General features: G+C 39.5%; 18 non-coding genes across 18 annotated transcripts; all 18 read right to left on the reverse strand.

Annotated features, from left to right (window-relative positions):
• Positions 1 to 1,553: 1,553 nt before the first annotated feature.
• On the reverse strand, positions 1,554 to 1,625 carry TRNAE-UUC (transfer RNA glutamic acid (anticodon UUC)). The gene has a single exon. It is a non-coding gene; the product is annotated as a tRNA-Glu (tRNA).
• A 1,293-nt stretch (positions 1,626 to 2,918) lies between these two features.
• Positions 2,919 to 2,990, reverse strand: TRNAE-UUC (transfer RNA glutamic acid (anticodon UUC)). Its single transcript has one exon. It is a non-coding gene; the product is annotated as a tRNA-Glu (tRNA).
• Positions 2,991 to 4,468: 1,478 nt separating this feature from the next.
• On the reverse strand, positions 4,469 to 4,540 carry TRNAE-UUC (transfer RNA glutamic acid (anticodon UUC)). Its single transcript has one exon. It is a non-coding gene; the product is annotated as a tRNA-Glu (tRNA).
• A 1,281-nt stretch (positions 4,541 to 5,821) lies between these two features.
• TRNAE-UUC (transfer RNA glutamic acid (anticodon UUC)) lies at positions 5,822 to 5,893 on the reverse strand. Its single transcript has one exon. It is a non-coding gene; the product is annotated as a tRNA-Glu (tRNA).
• Positions 5,894 to 7,179: 1,286 nt separating this feature from the next.
• Positions 7,180 to 7,251, reverse strand: TRNAE-UUC (transfer RNA glutamic acid (anticodon UUC)). Its single transcript has one exon. It is a non-coding gene; the product is annotated as a tRNA-Glu (tRNA).
• A 1,285-nt stretch (positions 7,252 to 8,536) lies between these two features.
• TRNAE-UUC (transfer RNA glutamic acid (anticodon UUC)) lies at positions 8,537 to 8,608 on the reverse strand. Its single transcript has one exon. It is a non-coding gene; the product is annotated as a tRNA-Glu (tRNA).
• Positions 8,609 to 9,901: 1,293 nt separating this feature from the next.
• Positions 9,902 to 9,973, reverse strand: TRNAE-UUC (transfer RNA glutamic acid (anticodon UUC)). The gene has a single exon. It is a non-coding gene; the product is annotated as a tRNA-Glu (tRNA).
• Positions 9,974 to 11,451: 1,478 nt separating this feature from the next.
• On the reverse strand, positions 11,452 to 11,523 carry TRNAE-UUC (transfer RNA glutamic acid (anticodon UUC)). The gene has a single exon. It is a non-coding gene; the product is annotated as a tRNA-Glu (tRNA).
• Positions 11,524 to 12,813: 1,290 nt separating this feature from the next.
• On the reverse strand, positions 12,814 to 12,885 carry TRNAE-UUC (transfer RNA glutamic acid (anticodon UUC)). Its single transcript has one exon. It is a non-coding gene; the product is annotated as a tRNA-Glu (tRNA).
• A 1,478-nt stretch (positions 12,886 to 14,363) lies between these two features.
• TRNAE-UUC (transfer RNA glutamic acid (anticodon UUC)) lies at positions 14,364 to 14,435 on the reverse strand. The gene has a single exon. It is a non-coding gene; the product is annotated as a tRNA-Glu (tRNA).
• Positions 14,436 to 15,716: 1,281 nt separating this feature from the next.
• On the reverse strand, positions 15,717 to 15,788 carry TRNAE-UUC (transfer RNA glutamic acid (anticodon UUC)). Its single transcript has one exon. It is a non-coding gene; the product is annotated as a tRNA-Glu (tRNA).
• A 1,285-nt stretch (positions 15,789 to 17,073) lies between these two features.
• Positions 17,074 to 17,145, reverse strand: TRNAE-UUC (transfer RNA glutamic acid (anticodon UUC)). Its single transcript has one exon. It is a non-coding gene; the product is annotated as a tRNA-Glu (tRNA).
• Positions 17,146 to 18,430: 1,285 nt separating this feature from the next.
• Positions 18,431 to 18,502, reverse strand: TRNAE-UUC (transfer RNA glutamic acid (anticodon UUC)). Its single transcript has one exon. It is a non-coding gene; the product is annotated as a tRNA-Glu (tRNA).
• A 1,285-nt stretch (positions 18,503 to 19,787) lies between these two features.
• Positions 19,788 to 19,859, reverse strand: TRNAE-UUC (transfer RNA glutamic acid (anticodon UUC)). Its single transcript has one exon. It is a non-coding gene; the product is annotated as a tRNA-Glu (tRNA).
• Positions 19,860 to 21,144: 1,285 nt separating this feature from the next.
• Positions 21,145 to 21,216, reverse strand: TRNAE-UUC (transfer RNA glutamic acid (anticodon UUC)). Its single transcript has one exon. It is a non-coding gene; the product is annotated as a tRNA-Glu (tRNA).
• A 1,286-nt stretch (positions 21,217 to 22,502) lies between these two features.
• TRNAE-UUC (transfer RNA glutamic acid (anticodon UUC)) lies at positions 22,503 to 22,574 on the reverse strand. The gene has a single exon. It is a non-coding gene; the product is annotated as a tRNA-Glu (tRNA).
• Positions 22,575 to 23,861: 1,287 nt separating this feature from the next.
• Positions 23,862 to 23,933, reverse strand: TRNAE-UUC (transfer RNA glutamic acid (anticodon UUC)). Its single transcript has one exon. It is a non-coding gene; the product is annotated as a tRNA-Glu (tRNA).
• A 1,286-nt stretch (positions 23,934 to 25,219) lies between these two features.
• On the reverse strand, positions 25,220 to 25,291 carry TRNAE-UUC (transfer RNA glutamic acid (anticodon UUC)). Its single transcript has one exon. It is a non-coding gene; the product is annotated as a tRNA-Glu (tRNA).
• Positions 25,292 to 25,816: the final 525 nt, after the last annotated feature.

Consider the following 25,816-nt stretch of genomic DNA (forward strand, 5'->3'; position numbering starts at 1 on the left):
CCTCCCATATGGTCTAGTGGTTAGGATTCCGGGTTCAATTCCCGGTATGGGAACTAAGGTTTTATTTTCCTCATTGGATTTGCTGGCTCGATGTGAGTTCGACACTTTTTTCGAGAACATTTATTGTAATATTTTTTTGTTAATTGGTTTACGCCGGTAGTAAAGCAATTACGTTTTATTCTTTGGTTCTTTAGGCAAAGTCACGTAGAATTATGTTGAATAAGTCATGTGTGTGCCATTCTTACTTTATAATGATAGTTCAAGTTGTTGAGACTCTTACGTTAATTTTATTGAACAGGATAACTTTTTTAATTCGCGGCCCTCTTGAGACTCCTATTACCCGCAGCAGCTGTAGGGCCCAACTAAAACTCCTATTATCTGCTGATCTATTTCTTCCTATAAACCACGATCTTACCGATAATCGATTGCGGAGCGGGTGCTGCATGGTTTTAGTAGTCCCCCCACCATCCATGGACAAGAGTCACGTGGCAAATGGCTCCAAATTCCCGCTGGTTATCCATGATTAACTGACGGAGATTACAGGCAAGATGCTCCAGCTCACCACTTTGCTACATTTTATGGTTAGGATTCCTGGTTTTCACCCAGGCGGCCCGGGTTCAATTCCCGGTATGGAAAGTAATGTATTGTATTTTTTTTTAAGTTGGATTGATCTCGAGATATCAATGATTACGGAGAAAAAGTCGTACGTGCCATTCCTATTTGAGATGACTTTGCGAATTTTGGCAATAAAATAATCACGGATTATTCTAGTCTGTGTTTATGGATGTTTTCTAGCCTGTTTGTAACATCCAACATAGTTTAGTGGTTAGGATTCAATTCCCGCGTTGGGTAGTTTCCTTCGTTAGATTGCTCTATAGATGACAATCATATATAGCTCATTAGACTTGCCGATGCCTGGCACCAGCGGTGTAAAGGTCGCTACCGGGCAGATGGAGGCGATCGCCCTCCAGCAACAATGGAAGGCAAACGTGGGGGTCACGCTAACAACAGCGAGCGGAGCGCCGTGGCGGATAAAATACAGCAAAGTGGTGAGCTGGAGCATTATGCCTGTCATCTCCGTCAGTTAATCATGGATAACCAGCGGGAATTTGGAGCCATTTTCCACGTGACTCTTGTCCATGGGGAGGGGGGACTACAAGCATGCAGCACCCGCTCCGCAATCGATTATCGGTAAGATCGCGGATAATAGGAAGAAATAGATCATCGGATAATAGGAGTTTTAGTTGGGCCCTACAGCTGCTGCGGGTAATAGGAGTCTCAAGAGGGCCGCGGATTAGAAAAGTTATCCTGTTCAATAAAATTAACGTAAGAGTCTCAACAACTTGAACTGCCATTTTAAAGTAAGAATGGCACATGTGACTTATTCAACATAATTCTACGTAACTTTACCGAAAGAACCAAAGAATAAAACGTAATAGCTTTACTACCGGCGTAATCCAATTAATATAAAATAATATTACAATAAATGTTCCCGAGAAAAGTGTCGAACTCACATCGAGCCAGCAAATCCAATGAGGAAAATAATAGTTTAGTTCCCATACCGGGAATTGAACCCAGGCCGCCTGGGTGAAAACCAGAAATCCTAACCACTAGACCATATGGGAGTCCGGGTAATGGCACATTAAATGCATTGGTAGTCGTATATCAAAAAATTTACTCCTATTGTAAAAAACTAGGAAAGTTATCATGAAATAGTGAAAGAAACCATGTCTCATCTACCATTACATTCTTCATCATCACCATCAGCCATGGTCAGTCCACTGCTGGATTAAGGCCTCCCCAAGCTTCCAGCGCTCATGATCACGTGATGCAACAATCCGCTCAGCACCTGGACACAAACTGATTTGATGATTTCACAATCATCATCAAAGTAATTTGAAAACCAATGCGTATTCAACCTGACACTCATGCCGTCTATGTAAGATACTATGTTTTCTATACATGAAAGAAAAGTGGTTGATGTCGACACAGCAACCAAACGAAAATAAAATGACAAACTTATCTCCTCTTCATCATTAGACCTCCTTTGCCAGTACCAAAATATAATAATAGGGGTTTTTCCCCTTTTTTCTGGCAACAAAAGTCGTAAAAAGGTTTAATTTTTGTTGCCAGAAAAAAGGGGAAAACCCCTATTACTATATTTTGGTACTGCCAAAAGAGGTCTAATGATGTAGATGCTCACCCCGAGCCCTCATTAAATTCATAGTGCATTGTCTTTGAGCTGTACGCCTTTTGGCGTCCTCTGGTCTCACAACAATTGAGACGAGGCTCAAAAGAAAGCCGTCTCTGGTGTGCACCAATCAGTTTCAAGGACAATGCACATCTTATCATAGTGTGTTTGTTGTTTGCATTTTGACCACAAGTATTGTGGTTAATGCACACATGATTCCTTATATAAAGGTTTCAGTTTTCTTTCCAGAAAAACGGGGAAAAACCCTATTATTATATACTCTTCCTCACGGGAATTCAACAAGGGGAGCCTGAGTGAAAATCAGGAAGCCTGACCACTACACTATATGGGATGTGACAATCAGGCGAGTAATAATTCATAATAACAGACTCGAATACTATGGGTTTTAGTTTTAGTTGGGCCCTACAGCTGCTGCGGGTAATAGGAGTCTCAAGAGGGCCGCGGATTAGAAAAGTTATCCTGTTCAATAAAATTAACGTAAGAGTCTCAACAACTTGAACTTGCACTGTCATTATAAAGAATGGCACACGTGACTTATTCAACATAATTCTAAGTGACTTTACCGAAAGAACCAAAGAATTAAACGTTATAGCTTTACTACCGGCGTAATCCAATTGATAAAAAAGAATATTACAAAAAATGTTCCCGAAAAAAGTGTCGAACTCACATCGAGCCAGCAAATCCAATGAGGAAAAAGAAACATTAGTTCCCATACCGGGAATTGAACCCGGGCCGCCTGGGTGAAAACCAGGAATCCTAACCACTAGACCATATGGGAGGCTGGGGAAAGCCACAGTAAATGCATTGCTAGTCGTATATAAAATTTTTTACTCATATTGTAAAAAAACTTGCAAAGTTATCATGAAAACTGAAGGAAACCACGTCTCATCTACCATTACATTCTTCATCGTCACCATCAGCCATGGTCAGTCCACTCTTGGATTAAGGCCTCCCCAAGCTTCCAGCGCTCATGATCACGTGATGCAACAATCCGCTTAGCTATTCTAGATTTAAAGCTTTCGTGACTGCTAGGATCCATACTCTTTGGTTCTATTGGGCAAAGTCACGTAGGTGAAAATAAAATAACAAAAAAATCACGACGTTTCGGCCACAACACAAGCGGCCTTCATCAGGTGAAGGGACGAGACTGTCTGGAGGACAGCGCTGGAGTGGGAGAAGCCACGCTTAGATCACGACCTTTAAACTTATGATCGCGGCATCTTTTGAGGAAGGTCAGCGTCTCGATGAGTTGCGACTTCTTGTCCCGTTGTCTGTTAAAAGCTCTAACAGATAGGTGAAAACCCTCCCCATAGAGGTTATCAATTCTAGATTTAAAGCAACCAAACGAAAATAAAATGACAAACTTATCTCCTCTTCATCAATAGACCTCCTTTGCCAGTACCAAAATATAATAATAGGGGTTTTTCCCCTTTTTTCTGGCAACAAAAGTTGCAAAAAGGTTTAATTTTTGTTGCCAGAAAAAAAGGGGAAAACCCTATTATTATATTTTGGTACTGCCAAAAGAGGTCTAATGATGTAGATGCTCACCCCGAGCCCTCATTACTTTCATAGTGCATTGTCTTTGAGCTGTACGCCTTTTGGCTTCCTCTGGTCTCACACCAATTGAGACGAGGCTCAAAAGAAAGCCGTCTCTGGTGTGGACCAATCAGATTCAAGGACAATGCATATCTTATCATAGTGTGTTTGTTGTTTGCATTTTGACCACAAGTATTGTGGTTAATGCACACATGATTCTTTGTATAAAGGTTTCAGTTTTGTTGCCAGAAAAAAGGGGAAAACCCCTATTATTATATACTCTTCCTCACGGGAATTCAACAAGGGGAGCCTGAGTGAAAATCAGGAAGCCTGACCACTACACTATATGGGATGTGACAATCAGGCGAGTAATAATCCATAATAACAGACTCGAATACTAGGAGTTTTAGTTGGGCCCTACAGCTGCTGCGGGTAATAGGAGTCTCAAGAGGGCCGCGGATTATAAAAGTTATCCTGTTCAATAAAATTAACGTAAGAGTCTCAACAACTTGCACTGTGATTATAAAGTAAGAATGGCACATGTGACTTATTCAACATAATTCTACGTAACTTTACCGAAAGAACCATAGAATAAAACGTAATAGCTTTACTACCGGCGTAATCCAATTAATAAAAAAAAAGTATTACAATAAATATCCCCGAAAAAAGTGTCGAACTCACATCGAGCCAGCAAATCCAATGAGGAAAATCAAACTTTAGTTCCCATACCGGGAATTGAACCCGGACCGCCTGGGTGAAAACCAGGAATCCTAACCACTAGACCATATGGGAGGCTGGGCAAATTCACATTAAATGCATTGGTATTCGTATACCAATATTTTTACTCATTTTGTAAAAAAACTTGCAAAGTTATCATGAAAAAGTGAATGAAACCATGTCTCATCTACCATTACATTCTTCATCGTCACCATCAGCCATGATCAGTCCACTGCTGGATTAAGGCCTCCCCAAGCTTTCAGCGCTCATGATCACGTGATGCAACAATCTGCTCAACATCTACACACAAACTGATTTGATGATTTCGTAATCATCAAAGTATTTGAAAACCATACGTATTCAACCTGACACTCATGCCGTCTATGTAAGAAACTATGTTTTCTATACAAGAAACAAAAGTGGTTGATGTTGACACAGCAACCAAACGAAAATAAAATGACAAACTGATCTCCTCTTCATCATTAGACCTCCTTTGCCAGCACCAAAATATAATAATAGGGGTTTTCCCCTTTTTTCTGGCAACAAAAAGTCGTAAAAAGGTTTAATTTTTGTTGCCAGAAAAAAGGGGAAAACCCCTATTATTATATTTTGGTACTGCCAAAAGAGGTCTAATGATGTAGATGCTCACCCCGAGCCCTCATTACTTTCATAGTGCATTGTCTTTGAGCTGTACGCCTTTTGGCTTCCTCTGGTCTCACACCAATTGAGACGAGGCTCAAAAGAAAGCCGTCTCTGGTGTGGACCAATCAGTTTCAAGGACAATGCACATCTTTTCATAGTGTGTTTGTTGTTTGCATTTTGACCACAAGTATTGTGGTTAATGCACACATGATTCCTCGTATAAAGGTTTCAGTTTTGTTGCCAGAAAAAAGGGGGAAAACCCTATTATTATATACTCTTCCTCACGGGAATTCAACAAGGGGAGCCTGAATGAAAATCAGGAAGCCTGACCACTACACTATATGGGATGTGACAATCAGGCGAGTAATAATCCATAATAACAGACTCGAATACTAGGAGTTTTAGTTGGGCCCTACAGCTGCTGTGGGTAATAGGAGTCTCAAGAGGGCCGCGGATTATAAAAGTTATCCTGTTCAATAAAATTAACGTAAGAGTCTCAACAACTTGCACTGTGATTATAAAGTAAGAATGGCACATGTGACTTATTCAACATAATTCTACGTAACTTTACCGAAAGAACCAAAGAATAAAACGTAATAGCTTTACTACCGGCGTAATCCAATTAATAAAAAAAAGTATTACAATAAATATCCCCGAAAAAAGTGTCGAACTCACATCGAGCCAGCAAATCCAATGAGGAAAATCAAACTTTAGTTCCCATACCGGGAATTGAACCCGGGCCGCCTGGGTGAAAACCAGGAATCCTAACCACTAGACCATATGGGAGGCTGGGCAAATTCACATTAAATGCATTGGTATTCATATACCAATATTTTTACTCATATTGTACAAAAACTTGCAAAGTTATCATGAAAAAGTGAATGAAACCATGTCTCATCTACCATTACATTCTTCATCGTCACCATCAGCCATGGTCAGTCCACTGCTGGATTAAGGCCTCCCCAAGCTTTCAGCGCTCATGATCACGTGATGCAACAATCTGCTCAACATCTACACACAAACTGATTTGATGATTTCGCAATCATCATCAAAGTATTTGAAAACCATACGTATTCAACCTGACACTCATGCCGTCTATGTAAGATACTATGTTTTCTATACAAGAAAGAAAAGTGGTTGATGTTGACACAGCAACCAAACTAAAATATAATGACAAACTTATCACCTCTTCATCATTAGACCTCCTTTGCCAGTACCAAAATATAATAATAGTGGGTTTTCCCCTTTTTTCTGGCAACAAAAAGTCGTAAAAAGGTTTAATTTTTGTTGCCAGAAAAAAGGGGAAAACCCCTATTATTATATTTTGGTACTGCCAAAAGAGGTCTAATGATGTAGATGCTCACCCCGAGCCCTCATTACTTTCATAGTGCATTGTCTTTGAGCTGTACGCCTTTTGGCTTCCTCTGGTCTCACACCAATTGAGACGAGGCTCAAAAGAAAGCCGTCTCTGGTGTGGACCAATCAGTTTCAAGGACAATGCACATCTTATCATAGTGTGTTTATTGTTTGCATTTTGACCACAAGTATTCTGGTTAATGCACACATGATTCCTCGTATAAAGGTTTCAGTTTTGTTGCCAGAAAAAAGGGGAGAAACCCGCATTATTATATACTCTTCCTCACGGGAATTCAACAAGGGGAGCCTGAGTGAAAATCAGGAAGCCTGACCACTACACTATATGGGATGTGACAATCAGGCGAGTAATAATCCATAATAACAGACTCGAATACTAGGAGTTTTAGTTGGGCCCTACAGCTGCTGCGGGTAATAGGAGTCTCAAGAGGGCCGCGGATTATAAAAGTTATCCTGTTCAATAAAATTAACGTAAGAGTCTCAACAACTTGCACTGTGATTATAAAGTAAGAATGGCACATGTGACTTATTCAACATAATTCTACGTGACTTTACCGAAAGAACCAAAGAATAAAACGTAATAGCTTTACTACCGGCGTAATCCAATTAATAAAAAAAAGTATTACAATAAATATCCCCGAAAAAAGTGTCGAACTCACATCGAGCCAGCAAATCCAATGAGGAAAATCAAGCTTTAGTTCCCATACCGGGAATTGAACCCGGGCCGCCTGGGTGAAAACCAGGAATCCTAACCACTAGACCATATGGGAGGCTGGGCAAATTCACATTAAATGCATTGGTATTCATATACCAATATTTTTACTCATATTGTAAAAAAACTTGCAAAGTTATCATGAAAAAGTGAATGAAACCATGTCTCATCTAGCATTACATTCTTCATCGTCACCATCAGCCATGGTCAGTCCACTGCTGGATTAAGGCCTCCCCAAGCTTTCAGCGCTCATGGTCACGTGATGCAACAATCTGCTCAACATCTACACACAAACTGATTTGATGATTTCGCAATCATCATCAAAGTTTTTGAAAACCATACGTATTCAACCTGACACTCATGCCGTCTATGTAAGATACTATGTTTTCTATACAAGAAAGAAAAGTGGTTGATGTTGACACAGCAACCAAACTAAAATATAATGACAAACTTATCACCTCTTCATCATTAGACCTCCTTTGCCAGTACCAAAATATAATAATAGTGGGTTTTCCCCTTTTTTCTGGCAACAAAAAGTCGTAAAAAGGTTTAATTTTTGTTGCCAGAAAAAAGGGGAAAACCCCTATTATTATATTTTGGTACTGCCAAAAGAGGTCTAATGATGTAGATGCTCACCCCGAGCCCTCATTACTTTCATAGTGCATTGTCTTTGAGCTGTACGCCTTTTGGCTTCCTCTGGTCTCACACCAATTGAGACGAGGCTCAAAAGAAAGCCGTCTCTGGTGTGGACCAATCAGTTTCAAGGACAATGCACATCTTATCATAGTGTGTTTATTGTTTGCATTTTGACCACAAGTATTGTGGTTAATGCACACATGATTCCTCGTATAAAGGTTTCAGTTTTGTTGCCAGAAAAAAGGGGAGAAACCCGCATTATTATATACTCTTCCTCACGGGAATTCAACAAGGGGAGCCTGAGTGAATATCAGGAAGCCTGACCACTACACTATATGGGATGTGACAATCAGGCGAGTAATAATCCATAATAACAGACTCGAATACTAGGAGTTTTAGTTGGGCCCTACAGCTGCTGCGGGTAATAGGAGTCTCAAGAGGGCCGCGGATTATAAAAGTTATCCTTTTCAATAAAATTAACGTAAGAGTCTCAACAACTTGCACTGTGATTATAAAGTAAGAATGGCACATGTGACTTATTCAACATAATTCTACGTAACTTTACCGAAAGAACCAAAGAATAAAACGTAATAGCTTTACTACCGGCGTAATCCAATTAATAAAAAAAGTATTACAAAAAATATCCCCGAAAAAAGTGTCGAACTCACATCGAACCAGCAAATCCAATGAGGAAAATCAAACTTCAGTTCCCATACCGGGAATTGAACCCGGGCCGCCTGGGTGAAAACCAGGAATCCTAACCACTAGACCATATGGGAGGCTGGGCAAATTCACATTAAATGCATTGGTATTCATATACCAATATTTTTACTCATATTGTAAAAAAACTTGCAAAGTTATCATGAAAAAGTGAATGAAACCATGTCTCATCTACCATTACATTCTTCATCGTCACCATCAGCCATGGTTAGTCCACTGCTGGAATAAGGCCTCCCCAAGCTTTCAGCGCTCATGATCACGTGATGCAACAATCTGCTCAACATCTACACACAAACTGATTTGATGATTTCGCAATCATCATCAAAGTATTTGAAAACCATACGTATTCAACCTGACACTCATGCCGTCTATGTAAGATACTATGTTTTCTATACAAGAAAGAAAAGTGGTTGATGTTGACACAGCAACCAAACTAAAATATTATGACAAACTTATCACCTCTTCATCATTAGACCTCCTTTGCCAGTACCAAAATATAATAATAGTGGTTTTTCCCCTTTTTTCTGGCAACAAAAAGTCGTAAAAAGGTTTAATTTTTGTTGCCAGAAAAAAGGGGAAAACCCCTATTATTATATTTTGGTACTGCCAAAAGAGGTCTAATGATGTAGATGCTCACCCCGAGCCCTCATTACTTTCATAGTGCATTGTCTTTGAGCTGTACGCCTTTTGGCTTCCTCTGGTCTCACACCAATTGAGACGAGGCTCAAAAGAAAGCCGTCTCTGGTGTGGACCAATCAGTTTCAAGGACAATGCACATCTTATCATAGTGTGTTTGTTGTTTGCATTTTGACCACAAGTATTGTGGTTAATGCACACATGATTCCTTATATAAAGGTTTCAGTTTTCTTTCCAGAAAAACGGGGAAAAACCCTATTATTATATACTCTTCCTCACGGGAATTCAACAAGGGGAGCCTGAGTGAAAATCAGGAAGCCTGACCACTACACTATATGGGATGTGACAATCAGGCGAGTAATAATTCATAATAACAGACTCGAATACTATGGGTTTTAGTTTTAGTTGGGCCCTACAGCTGCTGCGGGTAATAGGAGTCTCAAGAGGGCCGCGGATTAGAAAAGTTATCCTGTTCAATAAAATTAACGTAAGAGTCTCAACAACTTGAACTTGCACTGTCATTATAAAGAATGGCACACGTGACTTATTCAACATAATTCTAAGTGACTTTACCGAAAGAACCAAAGAATTAAACGTTATAGCTTTACTACCGGCGTAATCCAATTGATAAAAAAGAATATTACAAAAAATGTTCCCGAAAAAAGTGTCGAACTCACATCGAGCCAGCAAATCCAATGAGGAAAAAGAAACATTAGTTCCCATACCGGGAATTGAACCCGGGCCGCCTGGGTGAAAACCAGGAATCCTAACCACTAGACCATATGGGAGGCTGGGGAAAGCCACAGTAAATGCATTGCTAGTCGTATATAAAAATTTTTACTCATATTGTAAAAAAACTTGCAAAGTTATCATGAAAACTGAAGGAAACCACGTCTCATCTACCATTACATTCTTCATCGTCACCATCAGCCATGGTCAGTCCACTCTTGGATTAAGGCCTCCCCAAGCTTCCAGCGCTCATGATCACGTGATGCAACAATCCGCTTAGCTATTCTAGATTTAAAGCTTTCGTGACTGCTAGGATCCATACTCTTTGGTTCTATTGGGCAAAGTCACGTAGGTGAAAATAAAATAACAAAAAAATCACGACGTTTCGGCCACAACACAAGCGGCCTTCATCAGGTGAAGGGACGAGACTGTCTGGAGGACAGCGCTGGAGTGGGAGAAGCCACGCTTAGATCACGACCTTTAAACTTATGATCGCGGCATCTTTTGAGGAAGGTCAGCGTCTCGATGAGTTGCGACTTCTTGTCCCGTTGTCTGTTAAAAGCTCTAACAGATAGGTGAAAACCCTCCCCATAGAGGTTATCAATTCTAGATTTAAAGCAACCAAACGAAAATAAAATGACAAACTTATCTCCTCTTCATCAATAGACCTCCTTTGCCAGTACCAAAATATAATAATAGGGGTTTTTCCCCTTTTTTCTGGCAACAAAAGTTGCAAAAAGGTTTAATTTTTGTTGCCAGAAAAAAAGGGGAAAACCCTATTATTATATTTTGGTACTGCCAAAAGAGGTCTAATGATGTAGATGCTCACCCCGAGCCCTCATTACTTTCATAGTGCATTGTCTTTGAGCTGTACGCCTTTTGGCTTCCTCTGGTCTCACACCAATTGAGACGAGGCTCAAAAGAAAGCCGTCTCTGGTGTGGACCAATCAGATTCAAGGACAATGCATATCTTATCATAGTGTGTTTGTTGTTTGCATTTTGACCACAAGTATTGTGGTTAATGCACACATGATTCTTTGTATAAAGGTTTCAGTTTTGTTGCCAGAAAAAAGGGGAAAACCCCTATTATTATATACTCTTCCTCACGGGAATTCAACAAGGGGAGCCTGAGTGAAAATCAGGAAGCCTGACCACTACACTATATGGGATGTGACAATCAGGCGAGTAATAATCCATAATAACAGACTCGAATACTAGGAGTTTTAGTTGGGCCCTACAGCTGCTGCGGGTAATAGGAGTCTCAAGAGGGCCGCGGATTATAAAAGTTATCCTGTTCAATAAAATTAACGTAAGAGTCTCAACAACTTGCACTGTGATTATAAAGTAAGAATGGCACATGTGACTTATTCAACATAATTCTACGTAACTTTACCGAAAGAACCATAGAATAAAACGTAATAGCTTTACTACCGGCGTAATCCAATTAATAAAAAAAAAGTATTACAATAAATATCCCCGAAAAAAGTGTCGAACTCACATCGAGCCAGCAAATCCAATGAGGAAAATCAAACTTTAGTTCCCATACCGGGAATTGAACCCGGACCGCCTGGGTGAAAACCAGGAATCCTAACCACTAGACCATATGGGAGGCTGGGCAAATTCACATTAAATGCATTGGTATTCGTATACCAATATTTTTACTCATTTTGTAAAAAAACTTGCAAAGTTATCATGAAAAAGTGAATGAAACCATGTCTCATCTACCATTACATTCTTCATCGTCACCATCAGCCATGATCAGTCCACTGCTGGATTAAGGCCTCCCCAAGCTTTCAGCGCTCATGATCACGTGATGCAACAATCTGCTCAACATCTACACACAAACTGATTTGATGATTTCGTAATCATCAAAGTATTTGAAAACCATACGTATTCAACCTGACACTCATGCCGTCTATGTAAGAAACTATGTTTTCTATACAAGAAACAAAAGTGGTTGATGTTGACACAGCAACCAAACTAAAATATTATGACAAACTTATCACCTCTTCATCATTAGACCTCCTTTGCCAGTACCAAAATATAATAATAGTGGTTTTTCCCCTTTTTTCTGGCAACAAAAAGTCGTAAAAAGGTTTAATTTTTGTTGCCAGAAAAAAGGGGAAAACCCCTATTATTATATTTTGGTACTGCCAAAAGAGGTCTAATGATGTAGATGCTCACCCCGAGCCCTCATTACTTTCATAGTGCATTGTCTTTGAGCTGTACGCCTTTTGGCTTCCTCTGGTCTCACACCAATTGAGACGAGGCTCAAAAGAAAGCCGTCTCTGGTGTGGACCAATCAGTTTCAAGGACAATGCACATCTTATCATAGTGTGTTTGTTGTTTGCATTTTGACCACAAGTATTGTGGTTAATGCACACATGATTCCTTATATAAAGGTTTCAGTTTTCTTTCCAGAAAAACGGGGAAAAACCCTATTATTATATACTCTTCCTCACGGGAATTCAACAAGGGGAGCCTGAGTGAAAATCAGGAAGCCTGACCACTACACTATATGGGATGTGACAATCAGGCGAGTAATAATTCATAATAACAGACTCGAATACTATGGGTTTTAGTTTTAGTTGGGCCCTACAGCTGCTGCGGGTAATAGGAGTCTCAAGAGGGCCGCGGATTAGAAAAGTTATCCTGTTCAATAAAATTAACGTAAGAGTCTCAACAACTTGAACTTGCACTGTCATTATAAAGAATGGCACACGTGACTTATTCAACATAATTCTAAGTGACTTTACCGAAAGAACCAAAGAATTAAACGTTATAGCTTTACTACCGGCGTAATCCAATTGATAAAAAAGAATATTACAAAAAATGTTCCCGAAAAAAGTGTCGAACTCACATCGAGCCAGCAAATCCAATGAGGAAAAAGAAACATTAGTTCCCATACCGGGAATTGAACCCGGGCCGCCTGGGTGAAAACCAGGAATCCTAACCACTAGACCATATGGGAGGCTGGGGAAAGCCACAGTAAATGCATTGCTAGTCGTATATAAAAATTTTTACTCATATTGTAAAAAAACTTGCAAAGTTATCATGAAAACTGAAGGAAACCACGTCTCATCTACCATTACATTCTTCATCGTCACCATCAGCCATGGTCAGTCCACTCTTGGATTAAGGCCTCCCCAAGCTTCCAGCGCTCATGATCACGTGATGCAACAATCCGCTTAGCTATTCTAGATTTAAAGCTTTCGTGACTGCTAGGATCCATACTCTTTGGTTCTATTGGGCAAAGTCACGTAGGTGAAAATAAAATAACAAAAAAATCACGACGTTTCGGCCACAACACAAGCGGCCTTCATCAGGTGAAGGGACGAGACTGTCTGGAGGACAGCGCTGGAGTGGGAGAAGCCACGCTTAGATCACGACCTTTAAACTTATGATCGCGGCATCTTTTGAGGAAGGTCAGCGTCTCGATGAGTTGCGACTTCTTGTCCCGTTGTCTGTTAAAAGCTCTAACAGATAGGTGAAAACCCTCCCCATAGAGGTTATCAATTCTAGATTTAAAGCAACCAAACGAAAATAAAATGACAAACTTATCTCCTCTTCATCAATAGACCTCCTTTGCCAGTACCAAAATATAATAATAGGGGTTTTTCCCCTTTTTTCTGGCAACAAAAGTTGCAAAAAGGTTTAATTTTTGTTGCCAGAAAAAAAGGGGAAAACCCTATTATTATATTTTGGTACTGCCAAAAGAGGTCTAATGATGTAGATGCTCACCCCGAGCCCTCATTACTTTCATAGTGCATTGTCTTTGAGCTGTACGCCTTTTGGCTTCCTCTGGTCTCACACCAATTGAGACGAGGCTCAAAAGAAAGCCGTCTCTGGTGTGGACCAATCAGATTCAAGGACAATGCATATCTTATCATAGTGTGTTTGTTGTTTGCATTTTGACCACAAGTATTGTGGTTAATGCACACATGATTCTTTGTATAAAGGTTTCAGTTTTGTTGCCAGAAAAAAGGGGAAAACCCCTATTATTATATACTCTTCCTCACGGGAATTCAACAAGGGGAGCCTGAGTGAAAATCAGGAAGCCTGACCACTACACTATATGGGATGTGACAATCAGGCGAGTAATAATCCATAATAACAGACTCGAATACTAGGAGTTTTAGTTGGGCCCTACAGCTGCTGCGGGTAATAGGAGTCTCAAGAGGGCCGCGGATTATAAAAGTTATCCTGTTCAATAAAATTAACGTAAGAGTCTCAACAACTTGCACTGTGATTATAAAGTAAGAATGGCACATGTGACTTATTCAACATAATTCTACGTAACTTTACCGAAAGAACCATAGAATAAAACGTAATAGCTTTACTACCGGCGTAATCCAATTAATAAAAAAAAAGTATTACAATAAATATCCCCGAAAAAAGTGTCGAACTCACATCGAGCCAGCAAATCCAATGAGGAAAATCAAACTTTAGTTCCCATACCGGGAATTGAACCCGGACCGCCTGGGTGAAAACCAGGAATCCTAACCACTAGACCATATGGGAGGCTGGGCAAATTCACATTAAATGCATTGGTATTCGTATACCAATATTTTTACTCATTTTGTAAAAAAACTTGCAAAGTTATCATGAAAAAGTGAATGAAACCATGTCTCATCTACCATTACATTCTTCATCGTCACCATCAGCCATGATCAGTCCACTGCTGGATTAAGGCCTCCCCAAGCTTTCAGCGCTCATGATCACGTGATGCAACAATCTGCTCAACATCTACACACAAACTGATTTGATGATTTCGTAATCATCAAAGTATTTGAAAACCATACGTATTCAACCTGACACTCATGCCGTCTATGTAAGAAACTATGTTTTCTATACAAGAAACAAAAGTGGTTGATGTTGACACAGCAACCAAACGAAAATAAAATGACAAACTGATCTCCTCTTCATCATTAGACCTCCTTTGCCAGCACCAAAATATAATAATAGGGGTTTTCCCCTTTTTTCTGGCAACAAAAAGTCGTAAAAAGGTTTAATTTTTGTTGCCAGAAAAAAGGGGAAAACCCCTATTATTATATTTTGGTACTGCCAAAAGAGGTCTAATGATGTAGATGCTCACCCCGAGCCCTCATTACTTTCATAGTGCATTGTCTTTGAGCTGTACGCCTTTTGGCTTCCTCTGGTCTCACACCAATTGAGACGAGGCTCAAAAGAAAGCCGTCTCTGGTGTGGACCAATCAGTTTCAAGGACAATGCACATCTTTTCATAGTGTGTTTGTTGTTTGCATTTTGACCACAAGTATTGTGGTTAATGCACACATGATTCCTCGTATAAAGGTTTCAGTTTTGTTGCCAGAAAAAAGGGGGAAAACCCTATTATTATATACTCTTCCTCACGGCAATTCAACAAGGGGAGCCTGAATGAAAATCAGGAAGCCTGACCACTACACTATATGGGATGTGACAATCAGGCGAGTAATAATCCATAATAACAGACTCGAATACTAGGAGTTTTAGTTGGGCCCTACAGCTGCTGCGGGTAATAGGAGTCTCAAGAGGGCCGCGGATTATAAAAGTTATCCTGTTCAATAAAATTAACGTAAGAGTCTCAACAACTTGCACTGTGATTATAAAGTAAGAATGGCACATGTGACTTATTCAACATAATTCTACGTAACTTTACCGAAAGAACCAAAGAATAAAACGTAATAGCTTTACTACCGGCGTAATCCAATTAATAAAAAAAAGTATTACAATAAATATCCCCGAAAAAAGTGTCGAACTCACATCGAGCCAGCAAATCCAATGAGGAAAATCAAACTTTAGTTCCCATACCGGGAATTGAACCCGGGCCGCCTGGGTGAAAACCAGGAATCCTAACCACTAGACCATATGGGAGGCTGGGCAAATTCACATTAAATGCATTGGTATTCATATACCAATATTTTTACTCATATTGTAAAAAAACTTGCAAAGTTATCATGAAAAAGTGAATGAAACCATGTCTCATCTACCATTACATTCTTCATCGTCACCATCAGCCATGGTCAGTCCACTGCTGGATTAAGGCCTCCCCAAGCTTTCAGCGCTCATGATCACGTGATGCAACAATCTGCTCAACATCTACACACAAACTGATTTGATGATTTCGCAATCATCATCAAAGTATTTGAAAACCATACGTATTCAACCTGACACTCATGCCGTCTATGTAAGATACTATGTTTTCTATACAAGAAAGAAAAGTGGTTGATGTTGACACAGCAACCAAACTAAAATATAATGACAAACTTATCACCTCTTCATCATTAGACCTCCTTTGCCAGTACCAAAATATAATAATAGTGGTTTTTCCCCTTTTTTCTGGCAACAAAAAGTCGTAAAAAGGTTTAATTTTTGTTGCCAGAAAAAAGGGGAAAACCCCTATTATTATATTTTGGTACTGCCAAAAGAGGTCTAATGATGTAGATGCTCACCCCGAGCCCTCATTACTTTCATAGTGCATTGTCTTTGAGCTGTACGCCTTTTGGCTTCCTCTGGTCTCACACCAATTGAGACGAGGCTCAAAAGAAAGCCGTCTCTGGTGTGGACCAATCAGTTTCAAGGACAATGCACATCTTATCATAGTGTGTTTATTGTTTGCATTTTGACCACAAGTATTGTGGTTAATGCACACATGATTCCTCGTATAAAGGTTTCAGTTTTGTTGCCAGAAAAAAGGGGAGAAACCCGCATTATTATATACTCTTCCTCACGGGAATTCAACAAGGGGAGCCTGAGTGAAAATCAGGAAGCCTGACCACTACACTATATGGGATGTGACAATCAGGCGAGTAATAATCCATAATAACAGACTCGAATACTAGGAGTTTTAGTTGGGCCCTACAGCTGCTGCGGGTAATAGGAGTCTCAAGAGGGCCGCGGATTATAAAAGTTATCCTTTTCAATAAAATTAACGTAAGAGTCTCAACAACTTGCACTGTGATTATAAAGTAAGAATGGCACATGTGACTTATTCAACATAATTCTACGTGACTTTACCGAAAGAACCAAAGAATAAAACGTAATAGCTTTACTACCGGCGTAATCCAATTAATAAAAAAAGTATTACAAAAAATATCCCCGAAAAAAGTGTCGAACTCACATCGAACCAGCAAATCCAATGAGGAAAATCAAACTTCAGTTCCCATACCGGGAATTGAACCCGGGCCGCCTGGGTGAAAACCAGGAATCCTAACCACTAGACCATATGGGAGGCTGGGCAAATTCACATTAAATGCATTGGTATTCATATACCAATATTTTTACTCATATTGTAAAAAAACTTGCAAAGTTATCATGAAAAAGTGAATGAAACCATGTCTCATCTACCATTACATTCTTCATCGTCACCATCAGCCATGGTTAGTCCACTGCTGGATTAAGGCCTCCCCAAGCTTTCAGCGCTCATGATCACGTGATGCAACAATCTGCTCAACATCTACACACAAACTGATTTGATGATTTCGCAATCATCATCAAAGTATTTGAAAACCATACGTATTCAACCTGACACTCATGCCGTCTATGTAAGATACTATGTTTTCTATACAAGAAAGAAAAGTGGTTGATGTTGACACAGCAACCAAACTAAAATATAATGACAAACTTATCACCTCTTCATCATTAGACCTCCTTTGCCAGTACCAAAATATAATAATAGTGGTTTTTCCCCTTTTTTCTGGCAACAAAAAGTCGTAAAAAGGTTTAATTTTTGTTGCCAGAAAAAAGGGGAAAACCCCTATTATTATATTTTGGTACTGCCAAAAGAGGTCTAATGATGTAGATGCTCACCCCGAGCCCTCATTACTTTCATAGTGCATTGTCTTTGAGCTGTACGCCTTTTGGCTTCCTCTGGTCTCACACCAATTGAGACGAGGCTCAAAAGAAAGCCGTCTCTGGTGTGGACCAATCAGTTTCAAGGACAATGCACATCTTATCATAGTGTGTTTATTGTTTGCATTTTGACCACAAGTATTGTGGTTAATGCACACATGATTCCTCGTATAAAGGTTTCAGTTTTGTTGCCAGAAAAAAGGGGAGAAACCCGCATTATTATATACTCTTCCTCACGGGAATTCAACAAGGGGAGCCTGAGTGAAAATCAGGAAGCCTGACCACTACACTATATGGGATGTGACAATCAGGCGAGTAATAATCCATAATAACAGACTCGAATACTAGGAGTTTTAGTTGGGCCCTACAGCTGCTGCGGGTAATAGGAGTCTCAAGAGGGCCGCGGATTATACAAGTTATCCTTTTCAATAAAATTAACGTAAGAGTCTCAACAACTTGCACTGTGATTATAAAGTAAGAATGGCACATGTGACTTATTCAACATAATTCTACGTAACTTTACCGAAAGAACCAAAGAATAAAACGTAATAGCTTTACTACCGGCGTAATCCAATTAATAAAAAAAGTATTACAATAAATATCCCCGAAAAAAGTGTCGAACTCACATCGAACCAGCAAATCCAATGAGGAAAATCAAACTTCAGTTCCCATACCGGGAATTGAACCCGGGCCGCCTGGGTGAAAACCAGGAATCCTAACCACTAGACCATATGGGAGGCTGGTCAAATTCACATTAAATGCATTGGTATTCATATACCAATATTTTTACTCATTTTGTAAAAAAACTTGCAAAGTTATCATGAAAAAGTGAATGAAACCATGTCTCATCTACCATTACATTCTTCATCGTCACCATCAGCCATGGTCAGTCCACTGCTGGATTAAGGCCTCCCCAAGCTTTCAGCGCTCATGATCACGTGATGCAACAATCTGCTCAACATCTACACACAAACTGATTTGATGATTTCGCAATCATCATCAAAGTATTTGAAAACCATACGTATTCAACCTGACACTCATGCCGTCTATGTAAGATACTATGTTTTCTATACAAGAAAGAAAAGTGGTTGATGTTGACACAGCAACCAAACTAAAATATAATGACAAACTTATCACCTCTTCATCATTAGACCTCCTTTGCCAGTACCAAAATATAATAATAGTGGTTTTTCCCCTTTTTTCTGGCAACAAAAAGTCGTAAAAGGTTTAATTTTTGTTGCCAGAAAAAAGGGGAAAACCCCTATTATTATATTTTGGTACTGCCAAAAGAGGTCTAATGATGTAGATGCTCACCCCGAGCCCTCATTACTTTCATAGTGCATTGTCTTTGAGCTGTACGCCTTTTGGCTTCCTCTGGTCTCACACCAATTGAGACGAGGCTCAAAAGAAAGCCGTCTCTGGTGTGGACCAATCAGTTTCAAGGACAATGCACATCTTATCATAGTGTGTTTATTGTTTGCATTTTGACCACAAGTATTGTGGTTAATGCACACATGATTCCTCGTATAAAGGTTTCAGTTTTGTTGCCAGAAAAAAGGGGAGAAACCCGCATTATTATATACTCTTCCTCACGGGCATTCAACAAGGGGAGCCTGAGTGAAAATCAGGAAGCCTGACCACTACACTATATGGGATGTGACAATCAGGCGAGTAATAATCCATAATAACAGACTCGAATACTAGGAGTTTTAGTTGGGCCCTACAGCTGCTGCGGGTAATAGGAGTCTCAAGAGGGCCGCGGATTATAAAAGTTATCATTTTCAATAAAATTAACGTAAGAGTCTCAACAACTTGCACTGTGATTATAAAGTAAGAATGGCACATGTGACTTATTCAACATAATTCTACGTGACTTTACCGAAAGAACCAAAGAATAAAACGTAATAGCTTTACTACCGGCGTAATCCAATTAATAAAAAAAAGTATTACAATAAATATCCCCGAAAAAAGTGTCGAACTCACATCGAACCAGCAAATCCAATGAGGAAAATCAAGCTTTAGTTCCCATACCGGGAATTGAACCCGGGCCGCCTGGGTGAAAACCAGGAATCCTAACCACTAGACCATATGGGAGGCTGGTCAAATTCACATTAAATGCATTGGTATTCATATACCAATATTTTTACTCATATTGTAAAAAAACTTGCAAAGTTATCATGAAAAAGTGAATGAAACCATGTCTCATCTAGCATTACATTCTTCATCGTCACCATCAGCCATGGTCAGTCCACTGCTGGATTAAGGCCTCCCCAAGCTTTCAGCGCTCATGGTCACGTGATGCAACAATCTGCTCAACATCTACACACAAACTGATTTGATGATTTCGCAATCATCATCAAAGTTTTTGAAAACCATACGTATTCAACCTGACACTCATGCCGTCTATGTAAGATACTATGTTTTCTATACAAGAAAGAAAAGTGGTTGATGTTGACACAGCAACCAAACTAAAATATAATGAAAAACTTATCACCTCTTCATCATTAGACCTCCTTTGCCAGTACCAAAATATAAGAATAGTGGGTTTTCCCCTTTTTTCTGGCAACAAAAAGTCGTAAAAAGGTTTAATTTTTGTTGCCAGAAAAAAGGGGAAAACCCCTATTATTATATTTTGGTACTGCCAAAAGAGGTCTAATGATGTAGATGCTCACCCCGAGCCCTCATTACTTTCATAGTGCATTGTCTTTGAGCTGTACGCCTTTTGGCTTCCTCTGGTCTCACACCAATTGAGACGAGGCTCAAAAGAAAGCCGTCTCTGGTGTGGACCAATCAGTTTCAAGGACAATGCACATCTTATCATAGTGTGTTTATTGTTTGCATTTTGACCACAAGTATTGTGGTTAATGCACACATGATTCCTCGTATAAAGGTTTCAGTTTTGTTGCCAGAAAAAAGGGGAGAAACCCGCATTATTATATACTCTTCCTCACGGGAATTCAACAAGGGGAGCCTGAGTGAAAATCAGGAAGCCTGACCACTACACTATATGGGATGTGACAATCAGGCGAGTAATAATCCATAATAACAGACTCGAATACTAGGAGTTTTAGTTGGGCCCTACAGCTGCTGCGGGTAATAGGAGTCTCAAGAGGGCCGCGGATTATAAAAGTTATCCTTTTCAATAAAATTAACGTAAGAGTCTCAACAACTTGCACTGTGATTATAAAGTAAGAATGGCACATGTGACTTATTCAACATAATTCTACGTAACTTTACCGAAAGAACCAAAGAATAAAACGTAATAGCTTTACTACCGGCGTAATCCAATTAATAAAAAAAGTATTACAAAAAATATCCCCGAAAAAAGTGTCGAACTCACATCGAACCAGCAAATCCAATGAGGAAAATCAAACTTCAGTTCCCATACCGGGAATTGAACCCGGGCCGCCTGGGTGAAAACCAGGAATCCTAACCACTAGACCATATGGGAGGCTGGGCAAATTCACATTAAATGCATTGGTATTCATATACCAATATTTTTACTCATATTGTAAAAAAACTTGCAAAGTTATCATGAAAAAGTGAATGAAACCATGTCTCATCTACCATTACATTCTTCATCGTCACCATCAGCCATGGTTAGTCCACTGCTGGATTAAGGCCTCCCCAAGCTTTCAGCGCTCATGATCACGTGATGCAACAATCTGCTCAACATCTACACACAAACTGATTTGATGATTTCGCAATCATCATCAAAGTATTTGAAAACCATACGTATTCAACCTGACACTCATGCCGTCTATGTAAGATACTATGTTTTCTATACAAGAAAGAAAAGTGGTTGATGTTGACACAGCAACCAAACTAAAATATAATGACAAACTTATCACCTCTTCATCATTAGACCTCCTTTGCCAGTACCAAAATATAATAATAGTGGTTTTTCCCCTTTTTTCTGGCAACAAAAAGTCGTAAAAAGGTTTAATTTTTGTTGCCAGAAAAAAGGGGAAAACCCCTATTATTATATTTTGGTACTGCCAAAAGAGGTCTAATGATGTAGATGCTCACCCCGAGCCCTCATTACTTTCATAGTGCATTGTCTTTGAGCTGTACGCCTTTTGGCTTCCTCTGGTCTCACACCAATTGAGACGAGGCTCAAAAGAAAGCCGTCTCTGGTGTGGACCAATCAGTTTCAAGGACAATGCACATCTTATCATAGTGTGTTTATTGTTTGCATTTTGACCACAAGTATTGTGGTTAATGCACACATGATTCCTCGTATAAAGGTTTCAGTTTTGTTGCCAGAAAAAAGGGGAGAAACCCGCATTATTATATACTCTTCCTCACGGGCATTCAACAAGGGGAGCCTGAGTGAAAATCAGGAAGCCTGACCACTACACTATATGGGATGTGACAATCAGGCGAGTAATAATCCATAATAACAGACTCGAATACTAGGAGTTTTAGTTGGGCCCTACAGCTGCTGCGGGTAATAGGAGTCTCAAGAGGGCCGCGGATTATAAAAGTTATCATTTTCAATAAAATTAACGTAAGAGTCTCAACAACTTGCACTGTGATTATAAAGTAAGAATGGCACATGTGACTTATTCAACATAATTCTACGTGACTTTACCGAAAGAACCAAAGAATAAAACGTAATAGCTTTACTACCGGCGTAATCCAATTAATAAAAAAAAGTATTACAATAAATATCCCCGAAAAAAGTGTAGAACTCACATCGAGCCAGCAAATCCAATGAGGAAAATCAAGCTTTAGTTCCCATACCGGGAATTGAACCCGGGCCGCCTGGGTGAAAACCAGGAATCCTAACCACTAGACCATATGGGAGGCTGGTCAAATTCACATTAAATGCATTGGTATTCATATACCAATATTTTTACTCATATTGTAAAAAAACTTGCAAAGTTATCATGAAAAAGTGAATGAAACCATGTCTCATCTAGCATTACATTCTTCATCGTCACCATCAGCCATGGTCAGTCCACTGCTGGATTAAGGCCTCCCCAAGCTTTCAGCGCTCATGGTCACGTGATGCAACAATCTGCTCAACATCTACACACAAACTGATTTGATGATTTCGCAATCATCATCAAAGTTTTTGAAAACCATACGTATTCAACCTGACACTCATGCCGTCTATGTAAGATACTATGTTTTCTATACAAGAAAGAAAAGTGGTTGATGTTGACACAGCAACCAAACTAAAATATAATGACAAACTTATCACCTCTTCATCATTAGACCTCCTTTGCCAGTACCAAAATATAATAATAGTGGGTTTTCCCCTTTTTTCTGGCAACAAAAAGTCGTAAAAAGGTTTAATTTTTGTTGCCAGAAAAAAGGGGAAAACCCCTATTATTATATTTTGGTACTGCCAAAAGAGGTCTAATGATGTAGATGCTCACCCCGAGCCCTCATTACTTTCATAGTGCATTGTCTTTGAGCTGTACGCCTTTTGGCTTACTCTGGTCTCATACCAATTGAGACGAGGCTCAAAAGAAAGCCGTCTCTGGTGTGGACCAATCAGTTTCAAGGACAATGCACATCTTATCATAGTGTGTTTATTGTTTGCATTTTGACCACAAGTATTGTGGTTAATGCACACATGATTCCTCGTATAAAGGTTTCAGTTTTGTTGCCAGAAAAAAGTGGAGAAACCCGCATTATTATATACTCTTCCTCACGGGCATTCAACAAGGGGAGCCTGAGTGAAAATCAGGAAGCCTGACCACTACACTATATGGGATGTGACAATCAGGCGAGTAATAATCCATAATAACAGACTCGAATACTAGGAGTTTTAGTTGGGCCCTACAGCTGCTGCGGGTAATAGGAGTCTCAAGAGGGCCGCGGATTATAAAAGTTATCATTTTCAATAAAATTAACGTAAGAGTCTCAACAACTTGCACTGTGATTATAAAGTAAGAATGGCACATGTGACTTATTCAACATAATTCTACGTGACTTTACCGAAAGAACCAAAGAATAAAACGTAATAGCTTTACTACCGGCGTAATCCAATTAATAAAAAAAAAGTATTACAATAAATATCCCCGAAAAAAGTGTAGAACTCACATCGAGCCAGCAAATCCAATGAGGAAAATCAAGCTTTAGTTCCCATACCGGGAATTGAACCCGGGCCGCCTGGGTGAAAACCAGGAATCCTAACCACTAGACCATATGGGAGGCTGGTCAAATTCACATTAAATGCATTGGTATTCATATACCAATATTTTTACTCATATTGTAAAAAAACTTGCAAAGTTATCATGAAAAAGTGAATGAAACCATGTCTCATCTAGCATTACATTCTTCATCGTCACCATCAGCCATGGTCAGTCCACTGCTGGATTAAGGCCTCCCCAAGCTTTCAGCGCTCATGGTCACGTGATGCAACAATCTGCTCAACATCTACACACAAACTGATTTGATGATTTCGCAATCATCATCAAAGTTTTTGAAAACCATACGTATTCAACCTGACACTCATGCCGTCTATGTAAGATACTATGTTTTCTATACAAGAAAGAAAAGTGGTTGATGTTGACACAGCAACCAAACTAAAATATAATGACAAACTTATCACCTCTTCATCATTAGACCTCCTTTGCCAGTACCAAAATATAAGAATAGTGGGTTTTCCCCTTTTTTCTGGCAACAAAAAGTCGTAAAAAGGTTTAATTTTTGTTGCCAGAAAAAAGGGGAAAACCCCTATTATTATATTTTGGTACTGCCAAAAGAGGTCTAATGATGTAGATGCTCACCCCGAGCCCTCATTACTTTCATAGTGCATTGTCTTTGAGCTGTACGCCTTTTGGCTTCCTCTGGTCTCACACCAATTGAGACGAGGCTCAAAAGAAAGCCGTCTCTGGTGTGGACCAATCAGTTTCAAGGACAATGCACATCTTATCATAGTGTGTTTATTGTTTGCATTTTGACCACAAGTATTGTGGTTAATGCACACATGATTCCTCGTATAAAGGTTTCAGTTTTGTTGCCAGAAAAAAGGGGAGAAACCCGCATTATTATATACTCTTCCTCACGGGAATTCAACAAGGGGAGCCTGAGTGAAAATCAGGAAGCCTGACCACTACACTATATGGGATGTGACAATCAGGCGAGTAATAATCCATAATAACAGACTCGAATACTAGGAGTTTTAGTTGGGCCCTACAGCTGCTGCGGGTAATAGGAGTCTCAAGAGGGCCGCGGATTATAAAAGTTATCCTTTTCAATAAAATTAACGTAAGAGTCTCAACAACTTGCACTGTGATTATAAAGTAAGAATGGCACATGTGACTTATTCAACATAATTCTACGTGACTTTACCGAAAGAACCAAAGAATAAAACGTAATAGCTTTACTACCGGCGTAATCCAATTAATAAAAAAAAGTATTACAATAAATATCCCCGAAAAAAGTGTCGAACTCACATCGAACCAGCAAATCCAATGAGGAAAATCAAACTTCAGTTCCCATACCGGGAATTGAACCCGGGCCGCCTGGGTGAAAACCAGGAATCCTAACCACTAGACCATATGGGAGGCTGGTCAAATTCACATTAAATGCATTGGTATTCATATACCAATATTTTTACTCATATTGTAAAAAAACTTGCAAAGTTATCATGAAAAAGTGAATGAAACCATGTCTCATCTAGCATTACATTCTTCATCGTCACCATCAGCCTTGGTCAGTCCACTGCTGGATTAAGGCCTCCCCAAGCTTTCAGCGCTCATGATCACGTGATGCAACAATCTGCTCAACATCTACACACAAACTGATTTGATGATTTCGCAATCATCATCAAAGTATTTGAAAACCATACGTATTCAACCTGACACTCATGCCGTCTATGTAAGATACTATGTTTTCTATACAAGAAAGAAAAGTGGTTGATGTTGACACAGCAACCAAACTAAAATATAATGACAAACTTATCACCTCTTCATCATTAGACCTCCTTTGCCAGTACCAAAATATAATAATAGTGGTTTTTCCCCTTTTTTCTGGCAACAAAAAGTCGTAAAAAGGTTTAATTTTTGCTGCCAGAAAAAAGGGGAAAACCC

The sequence above is a fragment of the Petromyzon marinus genome, chromosome 21 (assembly GCF_048934315.1).
Source record: "Petromyzon marinus isolate PM22_M1 ecotype Great Lakes invasive population chromosome 21, UKy_Petmar_22M1.pri1.0, whole genome shotgun sequence".
NCBI classification, from domain to species: domain Eukaryota; kingdom Metazoa; phylum Chordata; class Hyperoartia; order Petromyzontiformes; family Petromyzontidae; genus Petromyzon; species Petromyzon marinus.